This window comes from Pleurodeles waltl, chromosome 3_1 (assembly GCF_031143425.1).
Source record: "Pleurodeles waltl isolate 20211129_DDA chromosome 3_1, aPleWal1.hap1.20221129, whole genome shotgun sequence".
NCBI classification, from domain to species: domain Eukaryota; kingdom Metazoa; phylum Chordata; class Amphibia; order Caudata; family Salamandridae; genus Pleurodeles; species Pleurodeles waltl.
Window position 1 is genome coordinate 1038588347 of NC_090440.1, and position 22355 is coordinate 1038610701.

General features: G+C 44.4%; 1 non-coding gene across 1 annotated transcript; it reads left to right on the forward strand.

The window, feature by feature from the left end:
* The first annotated feature begins 21990 nt into the window (after positions 1-21990).
* TRNAR-CCG (transfer RNA arginine (anticodon CCG)) lies at positions 21991-22063 on the forward strand. The gene has a single exon. It is a non-coding gene; the product is annotated as a tRNA-Arg (tRNA).
* The last annotated feature ends 292 nt before the right edge of the window (positions 22064-22355 follow it).

Below are 22355 nucleotides of genomic sequence, written 5' to 3' on the forward strand. Positions count from 1 at the left end.
CTCACAGTGCCCTTCAGACTGGGGGCGGGCTTGAGGTGTCCTCTGAAGCTGATCCTGCACTCCTTCATTAGAATATCCTGCCTACATTGAAATAGTGGCATGTAAGAAAGAAACGTAAAGTATTGAAAAAAACAAAGTGGATTAACTGCTTGTTCTTTGTATTGGAGCGCTCATGTTTTCACACGCTGGGTCTCCTCCTCCTACTGCCTCACATCTATTATTTATTTTTGTCACTTCAGCTGAAGCAAACAAAAACAGGTCTGCTGTGAGGGTTGCACTGAGGCAGATGCTCCTCAGGCGCTTTGTTTTCATTACAGAAATCACTGCTTTAGTCAGAGCCCAATCAAGTACATTTGATCAGATTTCAGTCAGCGAAAATCCCTCCTAAGTAGCGAGGATAGATGACAGTTTTCTCCCTCACGTATAAAACACTTTTGCACCTTTAGTTTGGGTTTGTTCTTGTTTAAACAGCTTGACCGAATATGTTTGAGGGTGTCCTTGTGTTTACGGAGCTGCTGGATCGAGGAGTAGATCACGGTTGTCTTGATTTACAGGTTCCTAATTGAAATACTCTGTGGCATATTTATACTACGTTTGCGCGAATGTGCGTCAAAAATTTTGACGCACAATCAGCGCAAACGTTGCCCCATATTTAAACCATGACGCCCGAGGCCGCGCACGCGCAAAATCCACAGTGTGCACCGTTTTCTGGAAGCGGCACCCCGCCCTGCGTTAATGATATGCAGGGTAGGCGTTCCCGTCCACAAAACGACGCACACGGCCGCGCGTCGTATTTATGCTTCCGGGCAAAAAGGACTCCCAGCCGGTAGGCGGAGCAAAAAAATGACGCAAAACCCGATGTGCGTCAAAATTTTACGCCTGGGTCAGGGCAGGCGTTAAAATGGGGCAAACACACCTGTATTTAATCAGAACACACAGAACAAACAGCAGAGCAGCAGAGCAGCAACAAGGAGACATGGAGGTGATTTTTCTTCAGCGTGCACGTAGACACAGAGCCCTGCAGCAACAACAGCAGCCACAACAACAACAGCAGGGACCCCAAAGACAGCGCATAAGGCAGGAGAGGATATTCCGCCCAAGAACAACCCTGCATGGCCTCAGGGAACACGACATCATCCAGAGGTACCGGTTGAACTGGCAGGCCATTCAGCAGCTGCTGAGAAATATCGAACAGCAGTTGGCCCCCACTTTGGTAACACCCCGCACCATACCAACAGAAACAAAGCTGCTTGCCGTACTTCACCTGCTGGCAAGTGGCTCGTTTCAGACAACTGGTGCCCTGGTTGGTGGAATATCCCAACCATCATTCTCTGCATTCCTGCCAAAAGTACTGGATGCCATCATTCGCCTGACACCCCGCCACATCTGCTTCCCTAACACACTGCAGAAGCAGCAGGAAACTAAACAGGGGTTCTACGCCATCAGTGGCTTCCCACACGTCCTTGGTGCAATCGACTGCACACACGTACGCCTTGTGCCACCTGCTGTGACTGAACACCTCTACCGCAACAGGAAGCACACACATTCAATCAACGTGCAGGCCATAGTCGATCACCAGGGATTGATCAGCAACATCGTGGCTAAATATCCTGGGAGTGTACATGACGCATTCATCTTCCGTCACTGCACCATCAACCAACACTTCCAGGATGGACGGTATGGCAATGGACTACTTGTTGGTAAGGACAAAAATCTAACTCATATACACACTGCACAGCAACCCTCTAGGACAAACGACACATACACCACATTAGCAACACCTAGCCAGGAACACACTGAGGTACTCACATCACTAGCCATGTGTCAGAAGTCACCATTGAACCTGTCGCACATTGGAATGTACTCCACAGCTTAATGTGAAGACATTAATGAGTGTGGTTGCCTAAATGTCACCTTGCAAATTGGAAGTGTAACAATAACCTGTACCTTAACACATTGCATAAGTTTTAAGGTATGGGGTGTCCAGGGTACTTTCATATGAACGTTTCAACTACACTTTCATGTTTTAACTCTGCATGGAACTATCATCTCACCCCCAGTGAAGACACACGGACACCTGTATCACAAGTCACAATGCAAGGGAGGGCACACTGTTATTAAAAAAAAAATACAGACTGCTGACAAACGGCTAGCTAACAAACACTTGCTCAGCCAAGGAAAAAACTCAATGCAAAACTTTTACCCTACAAGTATAGGTTGTCACATTAGTACACAAAAGAGTCACAGACAACACAAGACAACCACTGCAATCAAAGGTCTGTACAAGAGTGCTTTCTACATCCAATTGATCCCATTCTGTGTTTCTATTTCAGCTGATCAGGGGTATGGCATCCAGCCTTGGTTAATGACACCATTTGGGAACCCCACTACTGCTGCAGAGCGGGCATACAACGATGCCCATAAGAGGACACGCAGCATTGTTGAGCGGACCTTTGGGATCCTAAAGTCAAGGTTCCGCTGCCTTGACATCACTGGCGGTAGCCTACTCTATTCCCCAGAGATGGTCTGTAAGATCATACTCACTTGTGCCATATTGCACAACATTTGTGTAAAAAGGAACATTCCCCTCCTTGAACCAAACCCAGACATGCCTGAAGATGACGAAGAGGAGGATGCTGGCCTGCAACAGGAGGGGGAACAACCAAACACGGCAGCAGGAGTGCATAGGCGCCAACAGCTTGTCAATAATTTTTTTTCATAATTTCTTACATCAACACTTATTGCACAATTGTAAATAAACACAGATAACAAACACCACATCATGCTTTGGCCTATTCATTTCTGCCCACCTTTAGTTCGAAATTGCTGAAGAAGAATGTCGTCTCATTGAGCAATAATGACATAACACTCATCACACAAAAAAGAAAACATCACAAATGTCTGCACAGAGGGTAGGATGTTACATGATACATTACCATCCACAGAGGCCAACAGGAGTACAAATGTGGCAATTACACATGCCTGATCCAGACACCTGAGACAGTCTCTCACTCAGATCAAAAATGTAGATCATTTGAAAGTATCATTACATGTGTTCAGTGACAGGGTGGGACCATCCATGTGTACGTGACCATGTCCTCAATGGCTTCTCTCAAGTTTTTGATATAAACAATACCCAATTGGAACAACATTAGCTGCCACTAACTCATGAGGAGACCTTGAAGTTACAGTGACAACATACACCCAGACAGGTGATAGTGGATCCACATTCGCACACACATATAAACATATGTCATCCAATCAACCAAATATTTGCAAGCTGCCCATCACAGTAGTGTCCCAGTTCGAACCTAGCAGGCAAAATGTAACATGCCACTAAACCAGGTAATGCATAAAGGGCCACATACATCAACAACCCATTTGTCATCAGCACATGAGGAACGCTGAGATTTTGCAAACACAGTCATTGCAAAATGGTATGTCAGATTGCTACAAATCAACAATAGTGCAAACGTCAAATGGGCAAATGAGATGAATGAATGGCTAACAGTGATTCATACCCTATGGCCTTACATTAGCCTGCTGCTACAGGTTTTGCATAACAGAATAAATGAAAGCCATGGATAAATTAGCAAATCTGGAAGGGCAATGCCTAGGGTGCTTGGGGCCTAAGTCCACCTCTACCGCCCCCCAAATATACAAGAATCATGTACTTGTGAACTAAACACATGCATACGGCGCATGTGTGGCCTACATGTCAAAAGTCAAACACAAATCAGATACACAAAATCATAATAGGACATGGTTAGCCCCATAAAAACTGTAAGTGACTATTGCACTCCCTGTTTGGAATATAGATAAATGCATTACCATGATAATTGTGGACACATTTTTGAGAACGAATACATCATGGTATCCCAGTCATCATTTCAAAATAGCCATCAGCAATTACCCAAAATATGTATACAAATATGGTTAATACTTTTTTTGAAGGTATCATAATTATTACAGTGTGAATGCCTTCTATACATCCAATAAGGGACAGGTGTCATAGCTAACCACAAATGTGTATCACATAGCACTGTTTGGCCATGACAAATTTCCTTCCCCAACTTTAAAAAATGAAAACATAATGTAATAATGCGTCAAATTTCCACGCATACAGCATGGGCGTCATAATTTTTCCACGTACAGGAGTGCACAGAATGCAGAGTCAAAAAATATGATATGAAAAATAAAAAATTAATAAGGTACATGACATGTCCACCATATTGTCCATGTTGCGTCAAATTTCCACGCATACAGCATGGGCGTCATACTTTTTTCACGTCACATGAAGGCAGCTATGTTGTCCACACATATGTCACATATGTGTCTGGTTGCTGTGTGTTTAAAATGTCCACCTAGCCTGTTTGATTGTGAGGGGTCATGCAGTCCTCAAGTAACCAGCTTTTGGATGTCTCTCTGGGATGCACATGATGAGATGTATGCAAGCCATTATTGTTGGGGCATACTAATGGAGGGGTATCTTTGACAACACCTGACTGTCCTGGCCACTGCATGTGTGTAGTAGGGTGTGTAACTGTAGCAGGAGACTCATCCAATGTTAATGTTGAATAAAAATTCATCCATGCAGTATGAGCATGTGGGAAAGTGTATCATTACCATGTCATATTCACACAGTGTCATAGTAACTGCAATTATTTGTCAGAGCACCGAGTCTGAGTATATTCTTCCTTTCATGCTTTACAGGTGGACCAGCACAGTACACCGTGGGAGAGGTGGCACATTTTGAGGACCCGATACCTACAGTGAGTTTGGCCTGAGTGCTATATTTATTGTTTGCTAGTGATGCATGATGGACTACTGTGTGTGCAACAGAATTCATGATTTGATGCGCTGGCCGTTCATTGTCATTGTTGCTTTAGTGGGATTTCAAATATCACTTCTGTTTCTGTAGACCAATACTTAGCCATCTCTCAGATTTAGGGGCTGTAGGTCATTCCAGTTGGGCCGCTATGGGAAATGGGATGAGTCATGTGGAATACACTGGTTAATGTAAGAGTTGCTCTGGGACTTGGCTTGAACTGAGTCTGCATATCAGACTGACATTCTCCCAGATAGCTTTGGCAAATGGCTTGTATGAAATGTGCAGCTTCCTAGTTGAGGATGCATTGTGTACACTGTAGGTTGGATCTTCCGGGGGCATGTACTTCCACTAGTTGAACTAGAAGTGTGTGTGACTAGAGTGTAATGGCCTAGGTGTTCAGTCGACTCATGATCATGGGTGTTCTTGCTCCTCTGTGTGTGTTGTAAAACATGCCTCACTGATAGTATGTGATGTTGGCCTAAGTCAGAGCATTTTGACATGTGTGGACCTTGGATATGACAATGTTTGGCTGACTCCAACGTGTTGCTAGCCCTTCATTGGTGTTGTGTGTGAAGGCACATACTTGTTGACCTTTCTATACACTCCTGGGTGTGCATTGAACATGGGATTGTTGGTTGTTCTTCCCACCCCACCCTCAAAGACTGCCATGTGATTGGGAATAGGGTACCTAGGACTGTATCAACCAGTATGTTACACTTACTTGTGACGTTTTGCAACTTTGTTTAGAATCTAGGGCCAGATGTAGCAAACAGTTTTCAAGTTGCAAAGGGCATAAATTGCCCTTTGTGAGTCGCAAACGTCTGTTTGCTATGCAGAAATGTATTTTGTGATTCGGAACCGACTCGCAAAATGCATTTCCGACTCGCAAATAGGAAGGGGTGTTCCCTTCCTATTTGCGACTCGCAGTGGTATGCAATTCCATTTGCGACCGAGTACGTGGTCGCAAAGGGAGTCGCAGTTACCATCCACTTGAAGTGGATGGTAACCCACTCGCAAACTGGAAGGGGTCCCCATAGGTACCCTTCCCCTTTGTGAGTGGACTCAAAAAAAAAATTTCAGAGCAGGCAGTGGTCCAAGGGACCATTACCTGCCCTGAAAAAATCCTAAACTAAAGTTTTTTTTTTTTTTTCTAAGTGCAGCTTGTTTTCCTTTAAGGTAAACGGGCTACACTTGGGAAAAATAAACCTGCTTTGTTTAAAAGCAGTCACGGACATGGAGGTCTGCTGTTCCCAGCAGGCCTCCATCCCCGTGAGTGCCCATAGTCGCTAAGGGGGCGCAAATTGGGACCCACCTCATTGATGTTAATGAGGTGGGTCTTTGCGACCCCATAGCGACTCGCAGACGGTGTCGGAGACACCGTTCTGCATAGCAAATTGCAAGTCGCAATTTTCCGTCTTCCTACATCTGGCCCCTAGTGTACACATTCGGTTATGGCCCATGGGTTCAATATTAGCAAACAACAAATTACAAATGGCATTGAGTGAGGGTTGTGATAGTTCGCACATAGAGGGACATATGTAGTGAAGTCAGTATGCGGAAGAGGTTCAGCCATAATGTCAGATGCATTAGGCATTATTTGGATGAGTAGTTTAGGGTGATGTCATCCATCATGTAGAGACATGGATATGCTAGGTGTGAGATGTCCTTATGTATGCAGGCTTCACATGTACTTCCTCTGAGCCTTTAAGTGAACTATGTTGTGACAATTGCTGCAACAAATACATTACAAGTAATGTACAAATAACCCATTGTGCTATTCCACCCAATGCAATTCCAAAGGTAAATATTTGCCATTTCTCTTCACAGCTGCAAACATGAGTGCCGCAGATAGACACCAATTTGAGAGGCGTGCCATGCGATACAGGCACATCCTGCAGGTGCAGTCGGGGTACCGGAGGATGGCCCGAAAATATCAATCCGATCGGGCCTCCGGGGCATGGTGGGCCTCACCACAGGGTGGGCCTACATTGCCCACAACAGCCACCAACACCACATCCACCAGGTCTCCCCAAGTGGCCCCAGCAACGTCGGGAGCAGTAGACCCTGCCTCATCCTCAAGACCTGGACCCAGCCATATTCTACAACCAGGACAGTCCAGTGGGCATACAACTGCTGGCACAAGCTTCACCTCAGCCGGCACACAAACAGCATCAGCCCCTCCTGTGGACCCAGCCGCATTCCTGGCATTGAGCCGTAAATTGGACAAGGTGTTCAATAAGGTGGACAAGCTGAGCCAGGATGTGGCGTATATAAAAAGAAGGGTGCGCTCCATCAGGCGGACCCTACGGAGGGCCAACCTCTAGGACATTTGCCGTGTTGAACTTTTACCCCTCCCCTCTCTCCTCTTTCCTATTTTGTACTGATAGTTGGGTTTTGGGGATTAGTATTAGGTTAGTATAGGTAATTAGCTTAGTTAGTGTTAGGGAAGAGGGTGGGGGGTCCTTATTCTTTCTATCTTTATTTTTTGTGTGGGTGGGTGGGGGTCAATGTTGGGATTCCTGTTTGTTTAAAAAAAATATATATATATACAAAAAATACAAAAAATATATATGATTGTTTAGGATAGTATAGTATGTGTGTAGGTTAGTAAGTGTTGTCCTGCATGTGTCCTGTCTCATAATGGTGGGTGGGGGGTTGATGTTTAGATCGTTTCGTTACATGTGTAGAGTAAGTTTAGCTTAGGTTAGTTAGGGACAGTTGTGGGTTAGTAGTAGTCAGGTTAGATTAGTGTAGGTATTACTTTTCCCTTAGTTGCCTCTTGTGTTAATAAATATTAATAAATATATAGTTAACCCTTTACATGATGCGTTAGGGGCTACTTTATCATGGCCTTGACATCAGTGTAGGTGAATGTTTTTGTATGACATTAGTGTCCTATATTCGCCATCCCCAGGAAATGGAGGTTTAACATGCCAGCTACCCGTGTGACAACTTGGTAAGTATCCACCATTTGGGAGACCCACCATTGGTAGTTTGCATTGATCACCAAGGTTTTGTGTTGGTGAGTATGTATTCTACTTCACAAAGTGTGCTTCCAGACTTGTTATTGTGGGTAATTTCATAGGTCGGACTGCAGTGTGTAGTTCAGGGAGGTCTTTGTAGATGAGGAGTTGTTAACACTCTTGTCTTGTTGCCTTCATTGCTGACCTACATCATGTGTGTACTAATTCTGCATGACTATCCTTCATGGAAGTATACTCAGAAAGGGTGATTGATGCAGTTTTATTTGTTTCTGTTTGCTTACATTTTGCAGCATAATTCCATGTTTTAGTATTGCATGGTGCCTACATTTCTCAGCCACCATTAGTTGACTAGAATTGCTATAGATGGTGCATCATTCTGTCCAACACAGCATGATTGTGTGTGGTTAGTCCCTTCATCAGTTATTCTCCTCAGTATGGTAAGGCTATGATGCAATCCTGGCCACTGCACAGATGTTTCAGACTACATGATGTCAGGACAGTTGTATTGACAATCTACATGGTTGCCACACAGCCACTTTGGAGTTATGTACTGCACAGTTGAAGTGTGAAATAACACAGAGACATAATAGGTGTGCAAGTGCTATTTATTTATAGGTGCTGTAGTGCAAAATGTCCATTGTTCATGTTTGCTGGGTCCGTTCTGGTGCATTCTTACATGGTGATCCTACAGAAGGGGTGTGGATGATGCTCCTGACATGCTGGGGTGATGTCACAGACAGTGCAGAGGGACAGGAATTGGCAAATAGTAGGAGGGATACATTCACTGGCAATGCTGACAAGTCATACAGTGGATTGCAGAACAGTCATTGAGTGTAGTTGTAGTGAGACTGGCATTTGACAAAACGTAGGACCTTGGTCAAAGTAGGCCATGGTGCAGGGACTAGTGCTTCCGGGTACTCTTCCGTGAGAATGTGATCTGTTCCATGTCTTCTTCTTCTGATGTGTGTGTTGCCTGGTTTGTCCTTGTTGTTGTTGGTTGTAAAGGGGCAACGCACACCTCAGTGTTAGAAGACGTGGAGGCAGACATCCCGGGGGCTGCTCCCTGTGGAGTTATTAAGGGCAGTACTGCAGCAAGGAGGGCCTGCTGGTTTTTGAGAATGGCAGCCACATCACGATGGTAGGTAGCCAGGTCGGCCCTGAGGGGTTCAATGTTGCATTCGTGCACACGTTGACTGGATTGCAGTTGTAGGTGTTGTGTCAACTGGATGACAGCTGTGCTGAATTCCTTCTGTGTTTTGGCAAGTTCTTGCAAGAGAGATGTTAGGGCTTGCATAGCAGCTGCCTGATCTGCAAATGACGTCATGCACGAACGCACCCCCTCAAGGCTGGCTGCCATGTTTTGCATCCCCACCCGCACCTCCTTGGCCAGCTCCCGCTGTACCCCAACTACAGTTCTTTCAAAGCTGGTGCCAGTGTCGTCAGAGTCCTCAGCTGTGTTGGAGCTGGCAGGTCTTAGAATTGGGGGTGGTGTGTGGTTCTACTGTGATGGCTGCTTCTTCTGTGCTCCTCCTTGTGACTGAAGGTGGGGTCTGGAGGGTTTCAAGGACCTTTTGGATGGTCTCCTGTGGAATGTTTATGGGCTCGTCATCCATGTCATCAGGGAAATCATGGACAGGCATATCGGCAGGAGATCCATGTTCCTCTGCAATGAAACAGGGTACAATTAGTGTGTCTGTGTTGTGACAATTTTGCAATAAGATGCAAGCCTTTGGATGCCTTAACTTTGTGCTCTGTTTTTGTCTTGGTATCTGCTGTCCTTCATATGGGCATTGTTATAGGCCTATGGCCCACCTGTGTGTCACATGTATGATATAGAGTTATCAGACTTGTCTGCATAATTGCCTCTAGGTGTTGCTTTGTACCAATTTGGGAATAGCCATCTTTTTGTCCTACTCGTCCCTCCTTGTATATCTATTCTTATGGAGAGACTTTTTGTTGCGTGGGCTCTCATTATCCTACATGAGATTACTGGCTTTCTAGGCAGCAGGATAGCTAATGGTGTGGGGGACTGAGTCTGACCCACTTGTAAATAACTCTGTCACCCTGATTCTTTCTTTTTGCTCTGGCTAACTAGCAGTGCCTCATGTCTCCCACGGCAAAGAAATGATTAGACATCCGAGCGCATGACATCTTTGGAACTTCTCAGGGAAGTCGTGGTCACTCAGATCCAAACCAATTCTCTCTTTTCCAGTATGATCTCATACACAAATGACAAAGACAGTATTTGTTTTATATGATGATTTCATTGAACAACTGACTTTTAGATAATTAGGTGTGAGCCACAATAACCCAAACAATACAACATGGTAGAATTGAAATAGTCACCAGGAGTGTAAAACATTTGAACAAAGCTATCATGGTGCCTAACTGTTTCTACTCTCCCTCTGCTTGTTCTGTTTAGAGCACAGCATGTTAAGCTTCGAGCTTGCCTGTCTGAATCACTGGGGAGACATCATCCCTCATATCAGAGCAATGGCCTGTGATCTGGTTCAGCATCTGCAGCAAGGCAGGCAGCGTCTAGTTGTGGTTCTCTGTTCGGAAACTCCCTCTTGCGTGTCTTGGGACAAGGAAGTGATTTTATAAGTAACATGTCATCGTGATGACAAAGTGTCCCTACGCAGGAATGCCAAATCTGAACTCCTACCACGTCTATCGGCAATGTACCAGACTGCATCCTTGACTGGGGCACAGAGTGAATATGTTCTGGCAAACTCCAGTGCTGAAGTAGGCAAAACAGTGTGATTTGACTAATAAACAACACCGTAGAACTGGCTATTTGCAAAATTAACTGATACGAAGCCTAATAAAAAGCATTTAGTGCAAAGTGCTCAGAGGCTCTTAGATGTAAGCAAATGAGTAAAAGTACATTCAGGGCAAGGTGCACAAAGGCCTAAAGCCTGAAGCTAATGCGCAAAGTATACGTAAAACTTACCACACTACACTTTGACTGGCTGTGGGTGTTGTGAATGCCCTGGCAGCACACTTGCCTCTCAGGACCTGCCCCAAACACTTTTTATTCACATTGACCTAAATGTACATGTAATGTGGCATATCCTATGCATGGCAATGTTAGGATGTGGTATGGATGTAAACATTGTTGATGTTTCTAGATGATGTTGGGTAATGTGTGTTTAATTGGATTGCCCTGTTTATCGTATCAAAGTCCTATTTGGTTGTCAGACTGTGCAGGTGTGTTTCAGTGACCAGTTGCATGTGTCCCCTCCTCAATGTTGTTGTCTGAGCAGTATGACATTAGTGATGTAGCCTTGTTAGCCAGGCACGTGAGGGACCCTGACGTATGCAGCATGTGTGTGTCCTTAGTGCTGTGTGGCTCCTATTGCTGTTTACTTTGGCTGATGTATGTGTCAAGTATGGGCATTGGCATTTGAGTGTACTGGTGCCTTTGTCTTATTTCTAGAAATAGTTGCAGATGTCATCCTCACCCCCTAATTTAGGTATGTATGTTCCATGGGGAGGTTCCTGCCATTTGCTACTATAGCTGCACAGAGATCAGAGGTGTTATTGTCAACTGTTGTCGCAGTTACATTGGAGTTGTTGTTTTGGCTACTGGATTACTGATAGGGACCTAGTTGATGTAGGATACATTTTGACTGACGAGTGCCTGGATGTGAGTTTGACGTAGTGGCCTTCCCACCTGTTGCTGCTTTCCCTTGGCTCTATTGGTGTAATTACAGTATGGCCCCATGGGACTGTTGTTGGTGCTGTATTTTGTCGTGCCCCAGCTTCAGTCTGTGCTGGCCATGCCCCCCTGCCGTGCCCCTTTACCCATGCCACTTCATATATATGCTGAGTTACATGCATTGTGTAGTAGGTATTCCCCCCCCCCGGTTGCATGTATCATTATTGCATTTTCATTCCCCATGCGACTTACCCTGCATGTGCGTTGTGTCGTGATAGTCTGCGCTGTCCTGTCCTTGAATCCCTGTGACGATCTCCTCAGGGATGACGGCTGCGACCATCTCCTCCATGTGGTCCAGGGCCTCCTGGTGTGCTGGACTCCCACCTCCAGTCTGCAGTGCTGCCTTCCTGTTCCTGGCCATTTTTTCTTTTGTCCTACGTTTGCAGTTATGCCAGCGTTTCTTACACTCCGTGACTGTTCTGCGTTCTTCAGCCACACTGTTGATCTTGTCCACAATTTTTTGCCATATGGCCTCTCTCCTACTGATTGGCAATTTAGAGGTGATGAACAATTGGTGCTGGTGTTCCGTCACCTCTTTAACCAGGATTTCCTGCTCCTCTGCACTGAAGCGACACTTTCTTTTTTTTCTGAAAATGTCCTGGTTCCGGTATGGGTCCTCCTGGCTGGTTCCTGGTCTGCTGTCATCTTCCTGGGGTCTGTTGTGGCATCTGGGATCCTTTTTGGCTCTCCTCTGCTGAAAGGGCAGTGTTCGTGGGTAAATTTGACGCTATTGCGTCAAAAAAAACAGCGCTTTCCGGGTTGCGCTGTTGTAAATTGACCCACAGTGATGTGCGTCGCGTAAACGTTGGTTTTCTTTACGACTTGACGCCGCTGTGTGCGTCACGAAATAATGACTCTCACCTGCTGGTTGCGCCGCTGTGCGTCAAAGTATAAATTTGACACCCGCACGGCGCATCGAAATGGCGTTAGCCGGCGTTAAGATTTTTGACGCAAAGCTGCGCCGGCGCAGCTTGGCGTCAAAAAGAATAAATATTGCCCTCTGTATTTTAAAAACATTTTAAAAACAGCCACGTAGTTTGACATAACAATATTTGTGTAAGATGCAGACACACAGTATCACCATTGACAATTGAGATTTTCCTAGCCTTGGCGTCTGAAAGGCTAGATTTTATTAAAGACACGGAGGCGAGTATTATGCAGTCTTTTCTTGCTTTAATTTTAAACAGCAGCCAAGAAGAAAACTACATATCCCAATGAAACAACAAACTACAAAGTGACATCATAAAGGAACATCTAATAGGACGTTGAATACCTCTACTAATATCTTAACTGCGAGCAACAAGTCCTCTTTTCTTGATGCGAATAGAACTAAAGAGGAGAAGTAACTAACAAAATGACATAAAAAATAGAAAGCAATGTCACAAAGTCCATCAAACAATTCCGAAGATGGTGAGTGTAGACCGGAGTCTGGGAAGGATGTGCGCTGAGGAGAGAATTCAATGTTGATAGAAGTTGGTCATGCAGATCATGAAGAGCCAACGCTGGAAGAGGGAGTTGGCACTGAAACAAAAGAACAGGGAGGGTTAATAACAGTGGTGGGATAATACTCGCCTCCGTGTCTTTAATAAAATCTAGCCAAGGCTAGGAAAATCTCAATTTTATTACAAGACCGGAGACTCATATTATGCATGTATAAAGCATAGGAATAACAGAATCTGAAACATGAGAAATTGGTTTACAATAAAAAGTTTTAAAAATACTTTCATTAGACCAATCTGCAGACTTGAGAATATCCTGTAAGGAGGAACCCGCGCAAAAGGCGCAAGAGGCCATAGCACCTCTGGCAGAATGGGCACCAAAAAATTCCACATTGATCCCAGCCAGGGACATGATCGATTTGACCCAACGAGCCAGTGTAGGAGAAGAAACGGGATTATGGGGTTTCTGAAAGGAAATGAGCAATTGGGAGGCAGAGGATGATCTCAAATCTGCAGTACGAGCCACATAGCTTTTCAAACAATTTGCCACACACAATTTGGGTTGAGAAGGAAAAAACAGATAATTGACACAAGCTAAATTAGTTTTAGTACGCCTTTTGACCTGAAAAGAAACACCAAGGGGAGAGAAGAAAAAGGAAGAAACATCTAAGGCCTTAACATCTGAAACACGCTTCAGAGAGACTAGACACAAAAGCATAGTTAATTTAGCAGAAAGTTGCTTGAGAGAGAGTAAATCATTATCAGGCCAGGCTGTAAAAAAATTTAATACCAGATTAACGTCCCACATAACATTATATTTAGGAGATGGAGGAAGGACACATCTTACTCCCTTTAAAAGTTGGCAGATGAGAGGATGCTCACCAATAGGTCTGCCATTGACTCTTCGATGTTCAGCGGAGATGGCAGATCTGTAAATATTAATAGTACGGTAAGCCTTACCCTGGGAGGCTAGAGAAGCAAGGAAATTGACCACCAACACTACATCAGCTGAAAAGGGATCTGAATTCCTGTCCATACACCAGCTGCTCCAAAGGGCCCATGCGGATTTGTAGGCCTTGGAGGTACCAGGGGCCCTGGCCTGTTGGATGAGTTTGATAGCATCTTCCGAAATTCCTGGGGTTCTCCAGGATGACCCGAAATCTTCCAAGCAATGAGGAACAAGGAATTGATGAGAATCAAGTGATGTTGATGGCCTTGGGGATCTAAGAGGAGGTTGGGGAAGTGAGGAAGCCAAACGGGAAGATCGATCGCCAACTCCAATAAAGTTGGGTACTAAGGCTGAGCCTGCCAGAATGGGGTTATGAGAATTAGAGTAGACCGTTGTCTGCATGCCTGTGCCAGAACTCGAGGAATGAGTAGGAAGGGAGGAAAAGCGTAAAGAAGGGATGATGGCCAAGTCTGAAGGAAAGCATCCGTGGCAAGGGCTTGAGGATCCGGTCTCCAACTGAAAAAGGAGGGAAGGTGAGAGTTGAGGCGAGAAGCAAAAAGGTCTATGGACATTTCGCCAAAGATGGAAATAAGATGATTGAATATTGAAGGATGCAGTTGCCAGTCGCTGGAGTCATGAAGATGTCTGGAATACCAGTCCGCTACTGTATTCAGCTTGCCTGGCAGATAAACTGCCTTGACTGAGATTTGCCGGGGTAGAAAATACTCCCAAAGATGTTTCGCCAGGGTGGAGAGAATTTTGGATTTGGTACCGCCCAGATGGTTGATATATCTGAGGGCAGACAAGTTGTCCGTCCTGAGAAGAATGGTGCAGCTTACCTTGTCTTTTGTAAAGGTACTGATGGCAAAGGAGCCTGCAAGCATCTCTAAACTGTTTATGTGCAAGAAGGACTCCTTCAGAGACCATGCGCCTCCAGTCGAGAACTGACCACATCTTGCGCCCCAACCGGTCCGACTTGCATCAGATTCTAATACAAGATCTGGGGCGGCAGAGAAGATAGTTCTGCCATTCCAGGCATCTAGATGAGTCAGCCACCATCCAAGCTCTTCTTTGGATTCGGAATCTAGGACCAAAGGATCTGAATAGGCGAGACCTTTGTGAAGATGGTTGATCTTGAGTCGTTGAAGGGCACGATAGTGTAAAGGACCTGGGAAAATGGCTTGGATAGAGGAAGCAAGGAGACCTACTAGACGAGCCAAAGTTCTGAGGGAGATGTGAGGAAGGTATAAGGATTGACGGATTTCTTTTTTGATTAGGGACACTTTGTGCTGAGGAAGCTGGAGAACCGAACGAGTAGTGTCTATGAGGAAACCGAGAAACTCTAAATTCTGAGTTGGAATGAGAGACGACTTCTGAAAGTTGATAAGGAATCCCAAGTTGAGAAGAAAATGTTGACAAAATTGTAGATGGTCGAGGAGAAGACGTTTGTCCTGTGCCGTCAACAGAAAATCGTCTAAATAGAGAATAAGGCGAACTCCGTGAGAGCGGAGAAAGGCTGCGACAGGTTTGAGAATCTTGGTGAAACAGCAAGGAGCGGAAGAAAGACCGAAAGGAAGAACTCTGAATTGGTAAAAAGAGTTTTGCCACTGAAACTGAAGGAATTTCCTGTGAGAGGGATGAATTGGTACCGTGAGGTAAGCATCCTGAAGGTCCAATCTGACTAACCAATCGTTTTGAAGCAAAATATCCCTGAGGTGGAGGGTAGTCTCCATCTTGAAGTGCTGATAAACCACAAATTTGTTGAAGTTCTTTAGGTTTAGAACTAAACAAAATTTCTGATTTTTCTTCTGGATGAGAAAAATGGTGCTGAGGAAACCTGAAGAGTCGAATAGGACAGGTTCTATGGCGTGCTTGGCGAGGAGAGACTGGATTTCGTTGTGCAGTAGATTGTTTTGATCTTGAGAAAAAACAAGGGGGAGAGGAAAACAGGATTGATGTGGGGGTTGGTAAAACTCTAAGAGGTAACCCTGAACGGATTGAATTATCCAGGGGTCTGACGTGAGAGAAAGCCATGAAGTGAGAAATAGAGCCAGTCTGCCTCCTACTGGAGGAAGGCCAGAATTGGAAACACTTACCGGAGGTTTGTTCTCCTTTGTTGATGTAGCCTCTTTGACGATAGCCTCTTGAGCGACGGGGGTAGAATCTTGGCTTGTATCCTGAGTAGGTATCAAGCTGGGTTTGTTGATTATAGGAGTCTCTGTTAGCATATTGACCTCTGAGGGAACGGCCGGCAAAGCGACTCCTGCCTTTGCCGGGCCTGGCAAAAACCAGAGAAGAGAAAATCTTTTTCATAGAAAGTTGCGCTTTATCAAGGGAGGCAAAGGTGGACACGTATTTGCCAAGCTCCTTGATAAAAGAGTCTCCAAATAATTGGCCCTTTGCTGACGGACCATCGTCCTTAGAGGCTAAGGAAGCCAGTTTGGGGTCAATCTTCAACAGGAGGCTTTTCCTTCTCTCGATGGACAATTGGGTATTGGCATTGCCCAACATACAAATAGCGCGTTGCGCCCAGTTAGAAAGAACCTCAGGGTCTATAGGAGTGTTGTCCATTTTTACCTCCTCGGCCAAGTCAAAGATCCTGGTGAGAGGACCCACCAAATCCAAAAGTTTGTCCTGGCAACCTGACCAGGCTCTATCGACACCTTTCTTAGGGTCTTTACCGAATTTGGTAAAAAAAATAAACATATTAGGGTCAATTACTGGGGTAGAAGTGATATTGTCAGGCAAGGAAGGATGGGGACATTCCGACTTGAGCTTATTTCGGGTAGCCTTATCTAGAGGATGGCGTAAAAAGAAGGCGACATAATCTGCAACATGGTCAGAAGGATACCACTCTTTTGAATTTGGATGAACAATTAGGGAAGGATCAAACATAGGCTCGCCCGAATGGTCCACCAAAATACGAGACACATGGTGAACGTCACCACCGTCATTAGGAGAAATTCTTCGCCTTTTCTCCAGAGGCCCAAAAGAATATGGATCCAAAGATCCGTCCATATCATCAGTATGACTTGGGGAGTCATCGTCATCATCCTCATCGGTGTCTCTCAATTGAGTAACATGAATTGGCGAAAAAGAGGAACCCGATTTGAATACCTCTCAGGTGGAAGGACCAGCAGAAACGCCTTTGGAAGGCACCGGAAGGGTGGCCGCACGTTTCTTGCCTTTGTTAGAAGGCATATTAGAGGTGGACATAATTTTTAAAAAAGGAGGCTTCCAAATTCTTGGTTATGTTTGACATAGAAACAGCAACAGCTTGCGGAACTGAATCTTTAATAAAAGATTTTAAATTCTCCTGAAATACCTGAGAATCTTCTTCTTCAGTCATTATGACAGAAAAAATAAAATAATATAGGGTAGAAAATAAATAACGTGTACTACAATTTGTGATATCTGGTTAAAACTATTTAGTTCAGGATTTGGTAAAGAAATGGTTAAAAAAAATGGTTAAAAAACCTGAGCTAACAGAGAAGGAGTGGCTAACAGGGGCTGGAGCTCAGAATAGGGGCGGTGTCAGAGAAGGGCAGTCTCCGCGTAGGAAAACTGTCTCCGTGAGAGCTAGGAATTCGAAGAATCCGGAGGCCGCCTTGAACAAGCGAAAATACGCTCAAAATGACGGCCGAAAGCAGGGAAATGAGACGCTGAGGAAAACGGCCAAAAATGACTGTTGGCAGACGCGTAGGCAACTAAGAAAACAACGTTACTAGTAAGATAAATATAATACTAAGCGCTTGTAATATTAACGCTTTGACAGTAAAAGAACACAATAATAAACGTTTTCGAGCGTGATAAGGAAAAAACAATGGTGATACTTATCTTGACTGCGAGCAGCAAGAAAAGAGGACTTGTTGCTCGCAGTTAAGATATTAGTAGAGGTATTCGACGTCCTATTGGATGTTCCTTTATGATGTCACTTTGTAGTTTGTTGTTTCATTGGGAAATGTAGTTTTCTTCTTGGCTGCTGTTTAAAATTAAAGCAAGAAAAGACTGCATAATATGACCCTCCGGTCTTGTAATAAAATTATTAGAAAAAGGAGTATGCATAATCTGCAGAAGAGCCCACATCTGCTTGTAAATTGTATGTAACATTTATATAGCGCTTACAACCACTAAGAGGGGTGCTGAAGCGCTTGCCCACATGGGAAGCATACTACACCATCAAGGGGGTGTGGCTTGGAGAGCGTTGTCTTAGTGCTGAAACTATCTAGGAAGTGCCTCCATGTTGTGTGTCATGATCACCCAGGGGCAGTCATCGTAGAATGGGATGCATCGTTTAGGAGTGTGGTGAGTGAAAGGAAATAAGTGTGACCGGGCACCGAGCTCAGCCAAAAACTGGTTTTATAATGAGTGAAGTATGTATGTAAATAAGACGACTGATGTATTTCTCTATGCATAATTTTTAATTTATCTTGACTTTTTATTTAAACACAAGTAGAAATGTGCATACAGCAAATTTCGCCAGCGAGTTGTCAATAGGGCATACCATTCTGTTTAACCATCCGGCTCTGCACGAGGAACTGAAAAAGTAATTTGTGGCTTTTGTTTAAGTTCTTTGAGTGTTTTTAATTAGCATGTGCATACCAACTTCGCAAAAGTGCCTTGCTACAGAATAAGCGCTTCATACAGTTAGGTGATTGAAAGTAACCTGGAAGACTTTATGGTTAGTTTGAAATTTGATGTGCTCTTCGTTTTTTGCAGTGTTGGCACCGATACATTCTAGTTCAACAGAGAAGGTATAAAAATGTGTCTTCATTCCTCAAAGGGCTTGTTAGGCACTTAGATGCACGTGGGTTAAATTTTTAATTAACTTTTGTAATTTCATATATCATCAGAGAGAGCGCTTTAAACTGAGAAATAAACATTCATAGATTAAAAACCAAAACCGTGATTAATGTCCGATGGTTCTGTCCAAAAAATTGTTAAACTGAGTTCTCAGACGCGAGCAGCTAAAAGGATCACCTTATTAGAGCTGTTTATCAGAATATTTTTCTGTCAGCTTAGTACCTATCTTTCACAGCAGTTTTTGCACTATGACAAACTAAAATGTGTATCTTTAGGCCTGAAGGTTTTTTTTCCGCTCACACTGTTTTAATCGAGCTCCTGACTGTTTTTTTTTTATTTAAAAAAGTGTCCTATCAAAAAGGACTGTAACAAACAATGCATTGTCTGACCCCAGGGAAATAAATCTTATTCTGTGCAGGTTTCCCGAGGCTCGGTATTAGACTAGACATCAAAGCTTGCACCTGAAGCGATGAGTCAGTTTCCTTACCCAGGAGAGATCCTCAAACCTGTATTTGAGTGATTACAGATAGAGCTCATGTGCTCTAATTTTACAGTAAATGCCATGCTTGATCACTAATGGTAAACTGGCACTTGGGTGACACCAGTGTGGAATTCTGCTGCTGCCAGGTAACAATGTGTGTGGTTTTTTTTTTTTGCTAGAGAGAAGCTGTGTTGATGGAATGGTGATAGACACTGGAATTAGGTGGCAGAGAGCACCAAATTATGCGGCAGGGTTGACCCATTTATGTGGCAAGAAAAGTCCAGTTATGCAGTTACAACACCATTAGCTCTAACTCAAACAAAAGCTAGACTTATTGCATTGCAATTGCTTGATCTCTTTTGGAGCAGGGACCAACTACTGTATAATTATACTTTGTTTTGTTTATGTGGTCTTTAGGAAACTATTTTTTTCTTTGTTTCCTGCTTGTGTTCAGGGAAGCTTCTCAGAGCATTCTTGCTCTCAGTTTAGCTTAGCTGTAAGCAAAACTATAAATCAGGCTGTTATCTTGGTGGGCTCATTGTGCCCTTTCTCAGCTGCCTGGTTGATTGCCTTTACTGAGTGTGCCTGCTGAGAAAGGAAGGAGGTTTACTTGTTTATGTTGGTTAATTACTTGTTTTAACTTTGGGAAGGTATTGGAGGCCTTATATGAGTACCAGCTACTTTACAGAAGGACATATTCACTTTTGTGGAGATAAGGGGAGATTAAGTATTGTTGAGCTGATGCTCTCAGTCGAACCCAGGTCCGTGGTTCCAAAGACAACAGCTCTAATTGTTGCACCACACCTTCTCCCTGTTGTACCAGGTTTTTGTGAAGTGTATAAGGCATTCTATTTCCTTTAATTAGTGCTGCGGGCACAGTGCGTTTTATATTTACATATGGCGGCCGCGCCTTTCTTTTTTTTGGCATGGCTCGCCCACCTCCATTTTTATTTATTTATTTAATTACTAGTTTTTATTTTGCGGTGTGTTCTATTGGCCGCTGGTGTCCTTTCATATGCTTCTACTTGCGAGATGAAAGGCCATCTATGAGGCATGTCTCCAGCCTGCGCTGCCTCTCTTTGACAAGCAAGCATGGACATCTAACTTACCCCCTCACATGGCTTTGTTTGCAAACAGTACAGAGCAGCCTCTGCCCGCCAACTGTGTGCACAACTATGGCGTTAATCGCCAATCACTCAGCCGATGAACCGCCCCTTCGCTGGCATAGGCGGTGCCCAAAAAATTCTTGAACAAACAATCGGCCTGTGCCGTACTGCGCATGTTCCATCCATCCCACGTCCCTTTCCTCCAGACAATGGGACACCAGAATGTACACCCTACGAGTGGGGCGGCCAATGGGGTGTTCTTTATGGCAGGCTGGAAGCAGAAAGGATGCAGCAGGAGCACTTGATCTTTGGGATTCTGCAGTCTATGAATTAGAAGCGCGAGGGTCGGTGGTATGAGTCGCTATTGCAGCCACCATCCATACACTCCTGCTCCGGACCAGCTAGTCATTTGGCATTGTGAATCCTCCTGAATGCCTGGCTCAGCTTGCAGTTTGCTGAAGTTCCCTAAAATAATCATTCTTGGCTACCCATCGTTGGTGAGTGGAAGACGGTCGTGCTAATGTGCATGCGCTTGCAGCAGTAAAAAATTACGCAACGAAATCTCTTAGATTTCTTTGTGCCATTTTTAGTCCATCCTAACGGGGGAAGGCCTGGTGTCTGCATAACGTAGCGCAAAGGGCTACAAAGTGGCGCAATGCATGCATGTGTCACTTTGTAAATTTTGACCTTGGGCTACATTAGCGTAAAAAAAAAAACGATGCTAATGTGGCGCAAGGAGGTGCTAGGGGCTCTTAAATCTGCCCATTAATGTTCTCAACAGTCTTTTCTTACCTTGTGTTTCCTGCTTTCTGGCCAAAGAAGTTTCAATTTTCTATTAAGGAACTCTTGTTTTTTTGGTCTGTTTTCTTTCTGGTTACTGTGGCTCTGTTCTTCTCATAAACTCGCATAGTTTATCCGTGATGGCATCGCCTAGGTGTCCGTTTATCACCTGGCATCTGCATACCTGCCAGTAGAAGCCTTGCCATTTATGGGATCTTCAGCCAACCCGGCCTTGTTAGCGCATAGCAGTGTTCTGGGAACTGCACTTTCACTTATAAGGTTGAAACCGTGCAAAGTGCTGTTGGAACACCAGAACTAGTTGCAGGTGTCACACATGGCGTAAAGACACTCGGCATATATGTGAGTATTTTTAATTGTATTTTTTTTATTGCTTTCGGCTTATGAGACAGCTAAAGCTACCAGTAGGCTAGTTTTTTTTATACGTAGACGGCTTTGTGTCAGCCCTCTTATCCACATACAGCATGGGCCAATATTCAGCCATTGGCCCACCTGCACTGTTAGTGCGGGCATTTTAATGATCACACATGTCTAAAAAGATGTGCTAGAGCTTGTACAATACGACATCCGTGCATATATATATATATCTACTTCAGGTTCCCATAGGACTCGTCCTCTGCTGGCATCATCTGCCACATTCAAAAGCCTCTGCTTAGGATGCCCAGATGCTCCATGTCACAGGGACACTGCTTTTCCAGTTCATGGTTCGATTTAACGTAGTGCATTCTTGGAGTTGTAATCATGGTTAGCCAAACTGCACCAACACACCTGATAACTGATATGTACAGATAAGTCCAGAAGGAGTGTATCTATAACTAATCAGTCTACCTCTGACGACGTCTAACACGAGACTTCCTGCATGAATACGTTTCGCAACTGGCCCAGTGGCCTAATGGATAAGGCATCAGCCTCCGGAGCTGGGGATTGTGGGTTCAAGTCCCACCTGGGTCGTGCGAGGATTTTTTTCTATACCCCTGGAAAATAGGAAAGGAACCAAGCTCGTGCTATTATTAAAATCTTGTTCAGCAAATTATCTTCAGAGGGTCTGTCTTCACTACACGAACGCCACGATTTTATCAGTTCCCGCATCTACCACCAACTGTCTGGATGCGAGTTTGTCTGAGGCCTGTCTACCTGCCCAAAGGAGCTTTACAAGCAGACATGTTGTCCCAGCATTAGCCTAAACCACCAGATTGGACATGGGTTTTAGCTCCACGAGCTGCGACCACCACTGCCGTGTCCC